This window comes from Natator depressus, chromosome 2, assembly GCF_965152275.1.
Source record: "Natator depressus isolate rNatDep1 chromosome 2, rNatDep2.hap1, whole genome shotgun sequence".
Taxonomy (NCBI): Eukaryota; Metazoa; Chordata; order Testudines; family Cheloniidae; genus Natator; species Natator depressus.
In genome coordinates, this window is record NC_134235.1 from 140,336,477 (window position 1) to 140,349,116 (window position 12,640).

Here is a 12,640-nt window from a genome sequence, read left to right on the forward strand (position 1 = left end):
CATCCTCTCATCCAACTTACATCTAGCCAATTACACACTGAGGGGAAATATTCCTTCCTGACCTCTACAGGTGATCTGCTGAAGCCCTGAAACATTAGACTTAATTATAGTAATCATCTTAATGCAGTTCTGTAAGGGTTATGAGCATACTGAGGGCAATACAGAGCTTCCTGTTTTCCTCATGGCCCATGAAGGAAGGGAATAAAGAGGGGGACTCAAGATTTCAAGGTCGGAAGGGACCACTCTGGCCTTTCAGCCTGAGCCCCTGCAATCAGGCCATAGACATTCTCCAGGTAGCTGGATATCAGCATATCTTTCAGAAAGATTTCTAATCTTGTTTTAAAGACTCCAAGCGCTGGTGAGTCCATTACCTTCCCTGGTAAATTGTTCCAATGTTTAACTGCCCTCACAGCTAGGGAATTGTGCTTTATTTCAAGGTTGAATTTATCTAACTTGAATTTCCAGCCATTGAATCTTGATATACCTTTGTCTGCTAGATTGAAAAGACATCCACTCCCAGATATATTTTGCTATCTACTCAGGCATGTGGCAACAATTCATCTGCATTGACAACACTTCCCACATAGCCTGCAGTGACTCAGCCTTCTGGCATGCAGCAACATCCTATCCCTGAGCAGAGCCTGGGTTGGATAACCCCCAATTCCACCAGCACCATTGCAAATCAGCCTGTGCAACAGCACTACCCAGCCAAGAACTGTCCTGCTGCCTTGTGGTGAAACAGACTTTCTAGACATCCAGCCCATTCTGGATCCAGTTTCTGTTCCAGCCTTGTCCTTGTCCCACTCTGACCTTGTTCCAGCCCTGTTACTGACCCCCTCCAGCCTTACATCTGCTTCTTACCCCCTCAGACTCTGACCACCCCGCTTTCTATACTTGTCTGGACTCCGGCTACAGTACTGATTATACTTGTATACGAACTCTCATCTCAGTTCTGACCCTGGTCTGTCCCTTGACTTTGGTTCCAGTGCTACCCTCAGCCCAGACCCGACCCTATGTCAGTCTTTAACTTCCACTCCAACAACTAGGTCTGACTACAGGCAGGAGAATCTGTGACTGCTGGAAAAAAAACTGAAATGGAACCCAAAATTCCTAAGTCTCATGTCAGCAAATATCTCTGAAACCCATTGACAAAGTGTGTGTCCCATTCCACTCCATTCCTGGTCCACAATTGACTGACATCCTACTACTACTTTCAGTTTCTCCATTAGCTGACATGACAGAGGTCTGGGTGGTGGATCTAAAGATTCCAACCCTGCTGATGACTCGTGGGTGCCAATATGATGCCACATGATGGAATATCTGTTTTTTCTATTTGCTTTTTCAAAATCCTAGGAAATTACACGTTAGGATATAGATATTCAGGCCTGTCTGCAAAGGCCCGTACTTTAAGAATTTAGGGTGTATTCTTATCACTTGGCTAGTTATAGAGGTATAAAAGAATCAAAATCACTGTCTGCCAGTGTAAGGGCCTTCTCTTACTGTGACAGTCTGAGGCCCTGTTCTTAGGCTAAGGCCTTTGGCTAAGCAGCAGAGGCAGCCATAAGCTGGGAAGTGAATGGTCACATCCTCACATTCCAACCTAGTCACATTGAAAGAAGGTGCTATTGGGCTGTTAGGCATTATCAGGACAGGATTGTATTCCTATCACCTCCAGAGAAAGGGAAGTGCCTAGAAAATGTAAAAGGAAACTTAGTTTGATAGCATCCTGTCTGGCAAGAACTCACTTATCAATAGCTGGGATGTGAAATCCTCCCTTCTGTATTGTTTTGTCATTATAGTTCCCACTTTGCTATTGTTTGTCTGTATAATCTCTGTCTCGTTCTGTGATTGTTCCTGTCTGCTGCATAATTAATTTTGCTGGGTGTAAACTAATTAAGGTGGTGGGATAGAATTGGTTACATAATCATGTTACAATATGTTAGGATTGGTTAGTTAAATTTCAGGAAAATGATTGGTTAAGGTATAGCTAAGCAGAACTCAAGTTTTACTATATAGTCTGCAGTCAATCAAAGTGAGGGGGTGGGTGTGTGGGTGGGGGAGATGGGAACAGGGAATGGGGGTGGGGAAATTGGAATCATGTTTGGCTAAGGGCAGGAATGGGAACAGGGACTACCACTCCTCCCAGTTTAGTGTCATCTGCAAACTTGCTGAGGGTGCAGTCCACGCCATCCTCCAGATAATTAAGGAAGATATTGAACAAAACCAGACTCCGCTTGATACCAGCTGCCAAGTAGACATATAGGCATTAATCATTACCCGTTGAGCCCGACGATCTAGCCAGTTTTCTATCCGCCTTGTAGTCCATTGATCCAGCCCATACTTCTTTAACTTGCTGGCAAGAATACTGTGGGAGACCGTATCAAAAGCTTTGCTAAAGTCAAGGAACAACACATCCACCGCTTTCCCCTCATCCACAGAGCCAGTTATCTCATCATAAAAGGCAATTAGATTAGTCAGGCATGACTTGCCCTTGGTGAATCCATGCTGACTGTTCCTGATCACTTTCCTCTCCTCTAAGTGCTTCAGAATTCATTCCTTGAGGACTTGCTCCATGATTTTTCCAGGGACTGAGGTGAGGCTGACTGGCCTATAGTTCCTCGGATCCTCCTTCTTTCCTTTTTTAAAGATGGGTACTGCATTAGCCTTTTTCCAGTTGACCGGGACCTCCCCTGATCTCCATGAGTTTTCAAAGATAATGGCCAATGGCTCGGCAATCACATCCGCCAACTCCTTTAGCACTCTTGGATGCAGCACATCCGGCCCCATGGACTTGTCCTCGTCCAGCTTTTCTAAATAGTCCCGAACCACTTCTTTCTCCACACATTCAACAATGAAGATAAAACAAGCTGTTGAATTAAGTAAGCATTGTCCATCCTGTACATTGAATGAGGCAATGGTCCTGTGGCAAAAATAGTATGTAATCATGTAATTAAAGACTATCGTAATGCAGATACACAAGGTGGGCCAAATTAAGGTTACACAGGAACCTTAATTCTATCATTTCCTGTCATTTGACTCTTCAACCTTAATAATGTTCTTTTAACACTTTTTGCATGGTAATATGTGTATATATTGTTACCCTTCAGCTCAGTTCTAGTCAATTTTGGGGACCTGAAGCAAATTAGTTTATGTTGTTGGAGTCAGATTGGATGTGATGTGGTTGTTTAAATGATGCAGATGTTCCTACCTACACTCTGTACAAGAGCCCTGTAAGTTTTAAAACAGGGTAGATCCAAACATGACCAGGCCACTGCTGAAATCCCAGTGCAGCCACCTCAAGCAGCTACCAGGAGCTTCATCACCTTCATTGTCCCCCCAGGTCTCTAACCATTGTCTCACCTAACACAGGACATTTCCTGTCTGAATAAGCTATTCCCCTTCAGCCAGAGGCAGAAGAGCAGCAGCAAATTCATCCCTAGCAGATTCATCAGTCTTTTCATCTGCTGACCTATTGCCACTCAGCCTGGTTTGGTAGTCTCTACTGGGGTGATCCCTATGCCTGATGGGCATTAGGGAGAGGAAGCCTGAAGTTCTGGCTGGGGCAGGGGTCCTGGAACAATTTGTAGAGTGGGGGTGCTGAGAGCAATTGAACCAAACTATAAACCCTGTATATGATGGAAACCACTTCAAGCCAGAGGGTGCGACAGCACCCCCAGCATCTCCTTCTCTCCTCCCCCAGTTCCTGCACCTGTGGGCTTGGAAGAAGGATTTGGCTGGGTTCACAATTGTAAATAAACTGTCTGAATTTCCTCCATCAAAAGGAATGTTATCAGTCGGTAAGGACAATTGTTTTGAACAAAATACCCTTTTTATTTCAACAAAAACAAGGATTGTGACTGATACTTTTTTTCTGCTTGTACAGAATGTTATATTATTGAGAAGACAGAGCAGCAGGAGTTAACTCCTGGGATATTGGATGGATTTGCTTACAACATATTGCAACAAGCATCTTATTTGTTGTTTTTTCCTTCTGCAATAATCCTGCAGAGCAGATGTCTATGATGCATTACAATAGCAGAGTTTTCTACACTTCATTTGGCATTCTCTTTCTCACAAACCTCATGTGGATAACAAAGGCCACTCACTGGGGAACTGTTTGTAACCTACATACATAAGTACTGTATAGACTGAAAACAGCAGAATATTGCATTCATAAATGCAGTACTACTAGAAATACACCAGCATCAAAATGCATTGAAAGTCCTAAATAACACATGCAGAGCACTCGTTTTTAAAATCTAGAGACATTTTCTCCAATTACTATGAAAATATATAATCTCTTTCAGTAACATTTAAAAAGGGAGTAAATGAGGCCACTCTTTTATATTGTGGAAACATCTCACTTAGATGTGTGAGCATCACTTTTCATTTCAAAGGCTGCCTAAGTGTTTCTGGCTCATTGAAAGATTTTTGTTTAAAAGAATGGAACCAATTAAATCTCAGACATGATTTTTACCATTTGGTGGACAAAGAGCATGAAAATTAATATTAATATTTTAGTTTTACATTTCTAAACATCTGAGTCCTGATTCTCCACTGTGTTACATACCGTTCTACAGTGGTGTACCTCCGTCAAACTCGCTGCCAATACAGTGGCATAAAACTGGAATAACAGACAGGAGAATCAGATTCCATGTCTTCTGACTGAGGATACATCTACACTAGAAATGTAAGATGACCTATTTTAGGTCAACTTTCAGCCACTGCAGTAATTACTGTGGTAATGCATGTCCACACTACCCTCCTTGAGTCAGTGGTGCATGTTCTCACCAGGAACACTTCCACCAACCTAAGAGGGGCAGTGTTGGGAGCTGAGAGCCTGGTCTCTCAGTACTGCTGGAAGATTCCTGCCAGGAGCTGGCTGCCCCACAGGCTCCTGGGCTCCTGGCAGGCTGCTCCCATTCTCCTCTGGGAGCAGGGAAGCTGTCTGGGGCTTCTTCCTTCCCCGTTCCCTGCCAGGAGCTGGGAGAAGCTGCCATGGGCTTCTTGTCCCCTGGAAGCAGGATCCAACTGCCCCGGCTTCTCACCCCTCCCTGCACCTGCTCCGTGCCCAGGAATTGACTTCCAGCAGGGAGTGGGTCCAAAGTCGCTGGGGTTTCTCAGCTGCAAGGGGGGAAGAAGCCCCCAGCCGGGAGTGTGTCCAGAACCCCAACTCTCCAGAGGAGAGGGGGGCCGCTGGTCTCTAGCTGCCCGGCGTTCTTGTGAATTTCATGGCTCCTGAACAGCCAATGTAAGGGGCGCAGTGTCTACACAGACACAGACTACACAGACACTGTGTCACCTTAACTACACAAACATAAGCCCAATATTTTGTCCGTTTCATTTGGTCACCCTAACTACAGCCTTCCTCCTGCTGATGTAAGTGCCCTAGTACACTGCCATAATAACTGGTGGAGGTCGAGTTATTATGGCGGTGTACTAGGGCACTTACATCAGCAGGAGGAAGGCTGTAGTTAGGGTGACCAGATGAAACGGACAAAATATCGGGACACATCGAGGAAGCAAAATAAAACCGCCAGAGCGGCCAAAGCCGCAATATCAGGACAAATGACATCCTGACCGTGCATCGGTCGGGACGCGGGACAAAGAACTAAAAATCGGGACAGTCCCGATTTTATCGGGACGTCTGGTCACCCTAGCTGTAGTGTAGACACTGACATAATTAGCTCAACATAAGCTGTCTTATGTTGACCTAACTGTGTAGTATATACCAGCCCTGAATGGGAATTTTCATCCAAGTGATATAACTGAAGGGAACAAGGGAATATTCCTGAAGCTTTTTACTTAGCCTAAACTCCCATTGAAATCAATAGGTATTTTTCTGAGTAATGATTGCTGAATTAGGCAGCAGACTTTCTAATACATCAGAGGGATAAATACCAGGGAGAGAGAGGAGTTATTTAAATTATTGACACAAGAACAAATGGATATAAACTGGCCATCAGCAAGTTTAGGCTTGAAATTGGAGGAAGGCTTCTAACCATCAGAGGAGTTTAGTTGTGGAACAACCTTCCAAGGGGAGCAGTGGGGGCAAAAAAACCTAACTGGCTTCAAGACTGAGCTTGATAAGCTGATGGAAGGGATGGTATGATGAGACTGCCTGCAATGGCATGTAGCCGATCTGCCACCACGAGTAGCAAATATTTCCAATGGTTGGTGATTGGACACTAGATGGGGAGGTCTCTGAGTTACTACAGAGAATTCTTTCCCAGCTGTCTAGCTGGAGGGTCTTGCTGAGATCCTCAGGGTCCAAGTGATTGCCATATTTTGGGGTCGGGAAGGAATATTTCCCCAGGTCAGATTGTCAGAGATCCTGGGCATTTTTTGCCTTTCTCTGCAGCATAGGGCATGGGTCACTTGCAGATTTAAACTAGTATGAATGGTGGGCTCTCTGTAATTTGAAGTCTTTTAAATCATAATTTGAGGAGTTCAATAACTCAGCCAGAGGTTAGGGGTCGATGATGGGCTGTACCAACCCCACACTGGTGAGGAGAGAGTTAAGAAGTTGTGCTGGCCCCTGAGTTGAAACTTGGTGAAGCAGAGAGAGCCCAGCTTCCTCTACCCCCGGCCACTGGGCAACACAGTCGCTGAATCCCACCTCTAAACAGGGTGGCCACTTACTCTTGCCATTGGGTGACACAGTCATGAGTATCACCAGTAGTCACTACTGCTGGCCTTGGACTCAAAACCCCCTCTGGCAGCGTCTATTACAGGAGTGGGTGGGTGAGGTGCTGTGGCCTGCAGTGTGCAGGAGGTCAGACTAGATGATCATGATTGTCCCTTCTGGCTTTAAAGTCTACGAGTCTGTAACACATCAGATATTACTACACACAGAAAGAAGGCCCTCTCTCCATCTCCTGAGTGACTCCACATGAGAAAAGGCTTCTGCATGTCAGTTACTCTGCCTTTTTAACCTAAACTGGCCAAACCCATGGTCAGGCTGGAAGAAGTGCATTTTCCTAAATTCACATTCTATTGGTCTATCTATGCCATTTTGGGGAGATCAGGTTTTGCCATAATGAAGCAGTGGAAACTTAGCATTAAAACAACAGCAGCTATGCGAAAACTAGAGATGTGCTGTGAAGTTGGTGTTTAGATTTGGATTAGGTTTAGACTAGGGTTCAGGTTTGGGGGTTAAGACAGAATCAGCAGTTAGATTCAGATTCAAGGATGCCAACATTTTGTGAGATAATCTAGCAAAAGTTTGGTCCCGAATGTAGGAAATCTTATGAGATTAGTTGATCTTCTGAGAGACATTTGCCATCTTGGATGGGGAAATGTTATGAGTTTAGCTGTTCTGCTGAAATCTCATTGAAACAGTTGTTCTGAGATTTCAGCAGAATTCAAATAACAACCAGAAAATATACTCCTTCCAGCTCCAATTTACAATCAAACTGTAAGGGCAGGTTCAGATATTGGGTTGTGAATCCAATAGATATTTGAAAGGGCTTGAATGTGAAGTTCTAATTTTGCTAGTTCTCTCGCCTGAGATAAGGAGAAATCTTGAGAATCACCATTTACATGGCAGCCAAGAGAATTCTTCATGCATTTATGCTGCTTCTCTGTGCTCTGGACTGCAGAGCTTATGGAAGAATTTAGTTTTTTTGAGGCTATTTATTACATAAATGCAATTCTATGTTCATTAGCATATTTTGTGGTTTCTAACCATATGCTTTTTCACCATAGAGTCAACATTTTCCTTACAAAATAGCAGCCTCCTTGATTGAAATGTAAGTGTGTTTTTAAGCAAGGAGCAGATAGAAAAATAACAAGTGGGGAGAAGTAGAGAACCAGAGAGCAGAACCCAAGATGCCAACAGTAAATTCACAAGAGGGGTAGCTCAAAGGAGAAACTGGGAAAGAGGGAAAAAAGAGGCTGTGTGGGCACAGAAAAAATAAAGATGTGGGAGGGGGCAGGTCACTGGGTGTAGAGAATACAAAAGTGACTGGAAAAAGGGATCGAACAAAGGAAGAACCTTCTTTTGAGATGCATAGCATGTCACATGCTCAGAGTCATACTGAGCACCATATTTTGGATTGGGAAGGAATTTTTCCCCAGGTCGGATTGGCAGTGACCTCAGGGTGTTTTTCACTTTCCTCTGTAGTAGAATCATAGAATAATAGAATATTAGGGTTGGAAGAGACCTCAGGAGGTCATCTAGTCCAATCCCCTGCTCAAAGCAGGACCAACACCAACTAAATCATCCCAGCCAAAGCTTTGTCAAGCCTGACCTTAAAAACTAATAAGGAAGGAGATTCCACCACCTCCCTAGGTAACCCATTCCCGTGTATCACCACCCTTCTAGTGAAATAATGTTTCCTAATACCCAACCTAGACCTCCCCCCACTGCAACTTGAGACCATTGCTCCTTGTTCTGTCATCTGCCACCACTGAGAAGAGCCTAGCTCTATCCTCTTTGGAAACCCCCTTCAGGTAATTGAAGCCGCAATCAAATCTCCCCTCACTCTTCTCTTCTGCAGATTAAATAAGCCCAGTTCCCTCAGCCTCTCCTCGTAAGTCATGTGCCCTAGCCCCCTAATCATTTTCGTTGTCCTCTGCTGGACTCTCTCCAATTTGTCCACATCCCTTCTGTAGTGGAGGGACCAGAACTGGACACAATACTCCAGGTGCCGAATAGAGGGGAGTGATCACGTCCCTCGATCTGCTGGCAATGCTCCTACTAATACAGCCCAATATGCCATTGGCCTTCTTGGCAACAAGGGCACACTGTTGACTCATATGTAGCTTCTTGTCCACTGTGATCCCCAGTTCTGGAGAACTGCTGCTTAGCCAGTCGGTCCCCACCCTGTAGCAGTGCATGGTATTCTTCCTTCCTAAGTGCAGAACTCTGCACTTTTCCTTGTTGAACCTCATCAGATTTCTTTTGGCCCAATCCTCCAATTTGTCTAGGTCACTCTGGACCCTATCCCTACAGGGATATGGGGATATAGTTCAGATGAGAACTGAAATGCTTTAGTCTAACTACAGTAATCTGGCTCAGTATAGGGTTATCTGGGTGAATGAAATGCCCTGTGATACACAGGAGCACAGACTAGATGATCTGTTAATCCCTTCTAGACTTAAGCTCTATGAAACTATGAACAAAGACAAAGAGGGAAAGGGAGAAGGAGGAACATTATGGGGGCAGCTGAAAGAAGAGGAGAAAGAGAGAGAGGGAGTTTGAAGATTGGTGGGGAGAGCAGATAGGAGGTCTGCAAGAGACAATGTCAGTGACACCACCACCATCATCCCTGAAGATAACACTAAGGGAACACATTTATACAGGGCAAACTGCACAAATTAGTGTCAGTAGAAATGGAAGGGGGCAGGTGAGAGCTGCCTGAGAGCATGGGCTTGAGGAGCAGAGGAAAGGTGCAGGTGAGAACTGCCTGTGAGAAACTGCATCCTTGTGAGGTGGAAAGGTCTTCCAGCACTCCCTGGGAAGACAGAGGAATTGTCTAGGAGGCCAGTGGAGGGGTTAGTTTTATGACTTTCCTGAGCTAGAAAGCCAGTGCCTGGAGACTGAAAAGGGCTGAAGGTTAGGAGTCAGTGGGGGGCTAACCTGCTGTCTTTCCTGAGCCAGGGGGACATAGCCAGTATGGGCTGAAGGCTGAAAGCAGCAGAGGGAGATGCATGCTGACTCTTGGATTTGGAGGGACAAAGGCTGGAATTGAGAGATGTTGGAGAACTGGGGTGTGGCGAGAGTTGCTAGGGATGGACTTGGTATGTTGCTTGTACTATTTGTATTACGCTGGGGAAATCTGGACTGTGATTGTTGGACTCTTGTTATGATTTATGTGCATAAATTAGCCCTGCAAGGACTATATATACTGGAAATACTTTAAGGACTATTTCTGGGGAATGCTGAAAGGGAAACTAAAGTAGATGTGCCATAGCCTGCTCCAGGAGGGCACTCCAGGTGGGGCTGCCCCTATGACAGGAAACCCCATAGTAGATTGGTTCACAGAAGCATCCAAAAGCAGCCATAGATGAGTGGTACATTAGAAACCTGCACTGGCTTAGTTAAACCTGTGCAAAAGGTTGTTTGGATCCTCTAATTTGAGTGGTTTATTTCAGTTTAGTATAAACCAGTGCCTAACCAACTTAAGTGAAACCAAAATAAACCCAGATTAAACCAAAACAAGAGGTCTACACAGCCTTTTGCACTGGTGTAACTAACTCAGTATAAAGCTACAGCTTAAATTAAACGGGTGCAACTCTGCATGTAGATTAAACATAAGATACCAAAACAAAAGGAATGGGGCTAAATGGACTATTTCTGACCTTACTAACAGCAGGGTGCCACAAGATTCCACATGAGAACCACTGTTGTTTAAAATGTGTATTGGTGAGCTAGACAAGGGAGTGAGCAGTGAGGCGACAAATTTGCAGGTGATAACAATGATTTAGATTAATTGAGATGAGAGAGGACTGAGGAACTTTGGAGGGACCTGATCAGTCCAAATGATTAGGTAGCACAAAAAGGAAGGGAGGGGGGCTTCTCCTCTTTTTTTCTCTCACTTTGAATATCCCTGTCCCTGACTTCCACCACCCGCACTTGCTCTCCCCCAGCCTGAAAGAGCCTGCATATGGGCATCTGCAAGACCCATCTATTTAGCCATGCTTTTGGAGAAGGAAGGGCTTGAAATAGGCTGGTATTTGTGAGCTAGGTGATATATTAATTTAGGTAGAATACATGAGCTTCTCTCTGAGGTTGACTTTCATGTGCAACCTCTTTTTCTACTGGAAAAACACAGCCACAGCACATGGTCTTTGCAGCCACTCTAACACCTGGAAAACTCATACCGGCATCAGGCTGTTTAGGACATTATTTTTAATTGCCTCTTTCTGGTCACAGGCTTACATCAGTGTTATAAACTATGCAGTCTTGACCAGCTAAGCCAGACTTTTCCTAGAGAGAAGGAAAAAGGGCAAGGATAGGAAAGGGAAGAAATAAGCTGGGGAAAGAAAAATATACATGGGGGCAGGGAGAGTTTCACATTCCAGGTGGTATACAGAATTCATCTGGAGATGTGAGAGGTGGTGATGTCATCCTCAGCCCTCTCTCGGGCTGGCACCGGTCAGGACAACTCTTAGTATCAGGATTATGCAGGTCTGGGGTCCCAGGAGATGGTGAAGCTTGCTCCAATAGCCATTTTTTCTCCCCAAAGTATCTTTCTTTAAGGATCCACAAATGGAATGGTGGGCAGAATTCCCACATAATTTTGTCCACCAGTTAGGCCTAGTTTCTAACAAACCAATTTTGATTTACTAATTTCTGGTTCCACACTTTTCTTGTTTACCAAGCATGACCTTAACATACTCCTTGAACTATATAAGTAGGCCTTTTTGTTTGGACAAATTCAGTTTTTCTGTCTCCTTTTCATAATTTTTCCCATTGACATTTGTTTTTATAAGTTTTTGTGATATCTTGTATACTTCCATGTACTACTTACAGGTAAGCTTACAATTAGGGTAAATTTGTAGCACAATTATTGCAAGAGAGGGATACTTGATTTTCCCTTTTGAATGATTATTTTCCAGGTTAGTATGAAAATAATTCATCCCTATGCAGGTACCCTACACCTATTACTGTGCATAATTTAATGGCTTCTGTGGGTCTTAAATTGGGCAGTGGGGCTTTTTTAGGCCCTTTGAACTTCACCTTATGTGATTGCTCTTCATTTGTGTCACAGATACATAGAGCTTGGGATAGGCGCTTTTCAATTCTTTAATAAAGGAGTTGAAAAATAAAAAGAGGAAAGGAGGAAGCTGCTCCCTTACTCCTTATTCACACCCCAAAACCCCATCTCCCATTTAAAGTATCAGCTTTTTCCCTGTTTCTTACTTTTTTTTAATTTTTGGTTTCTTTTTCTTGTTCCCCTAAGCTTTTTCTGAAACTCGTGATTCTCGAACCTATTCTATTTGTTCTGGTATTTTGCACTTCCACATATAGATGACAGTCGAGGAAGGCAAAGAAGGATGAACATTAAACACTTACAGGAAAGTTAAACAACTGTCGGCTTTTTACTGCCCTGTGCAAGAGCACAAAAAAAAGCCCCAAACAAACAAAACAGACCAAATCATTATTGCCAATCCACTCACTTTTTCTGGGATCAAAACAATGGCTTGTGTGTTACAAATGAAGGGCATAAGGCAAATTCTTCAAGCTGAGTCATGTATGTGATACGTATTGCTGCTTTCCATCAGCATACAAAGCCCAATATGCTCAGTAGGACTCGGACTCATAACTGGGTTCAGCTTGCAGAAAGCTTTTAAAGAAAGCAGAAGAAAACTTTCTAAAACAGTTGTTTTCAAAGTGATGAAAATTGTTAGGGGCTTTCCCTTCACCCCTTCCCTGGTTCTTGTCATGCAGGCAGAAAGCAGAAGACCGGAAGACTGAAGTGCAGGCAATGCAATGTTATTGAAGTTAGTTTTAAGCAAGCATATCCATAGCTCTGACACCGCACAGCCTCTTCCCAGTCTTCCAGTTTTCCTCTTCCTTAGCAGGCATAATTATACCTGTAGAGCATGCCCTTGGCCCCACCCTTTAGAGTTTATGGTCATATTCTGTTTGGGGGGTGAGTCTGGGGGCTTGGTACCACCTCTTTTGTGTCCC